Below are 1059 nucleotides of genomic sequence, written 5' to 3' on the forward strand. Positions count from 1 at the left end.
TCAAAATTTTCTTTCAGAGTTTATTTATTTTCAAATTTTGTTTATGAAGGTTTCTTCATACATTTTAAATTTATGTTTTAAATTTATAGTGTTCAGGCTTTTCCTTTATTGCTTCAGGGTTTTGGGTTTTGCTTAGAGAGATGCATATATATTCTAAGTTACACAGACATTATTCTGATTTTTTCTAATGTGTACTTTTATTATTTATATTTTGTTTTTAATCCATCTGGAGTTTAGTTCAATGTTTGTTATACTTATTAAAATTTTCGAATGGATAGCCAGTAGTCCCAACACCATATGTGTATTAATTTCTCCCCCCACCTCACTGCTTTGAAATGCAATCTTCATCAGATTGTAAACTTCTGTATATTCTTGGAACTATTTTTGAACTGTTGTCTTCTGTTGATCTGCTTTATGTGGCACCTCACCAGTACCATATTGTTTTTATTGTAGTCTTTAGACATGCAGAGCAATTTACCTTTCCTTGTTATTTTTAAAAGCATCTTGTGAAATTTTATATTTGTATGCTTTCATGGAATATCGAGAATATGTTGGTAAAGTCCATAAAGATTGTCCAGGATTTTGATTGGAAAACATTGAATTATAGATTAATTTGAAGAAACTCTTTATAATATTGACTTTCATTGAAGAAAAAGTTATTGGGACACTCGTTACACTGGTAAGGAAGGCTTTATTCAGGACTTTTGCAATAGATGTTAAGGGTATCACAATAGGAGAAAGAGATTAGGCTAAACACCGAATACAACGAAGATAGGAGGGGATTTGTAGCCAATGAGCAATGGGAGGGGTTTGGTGGATGAAAAATTACTGAGAGGAGGGAGACATCAAGGGTAGGGGGATTCTTGATAAACTGACTTAACAGGATTCTTGCTGAAGGAAGACCATGGTGATCACATATCAAGGATTCTCACTAAACTAACTTAAGAGGATTCTTCTAAAACTGGGGTAGGCAGGCTGAAGACAGGGCTCAAGGATGAGGTCTAGTTGAAAAGAGGGCTCAAGGACCCCGATTAAAGTTTGGTCAAAGAGAGAGTCTTT

This window comes from Panthera uncia (genome assembly GCF_023721935.1).
Source record: "Panthera uncia isolate 11264 chromosome C1 unlocalized genomic scaffold, Puncia_PCG_1.0 HiC_scaffold_4, whole genome shotgun sequence".
Lineage (NCBI taxonomy): Eukaryota > Metazoa > Chordata > Mammalia > Carnivora > Felidae > Panthera > Panthera uncia.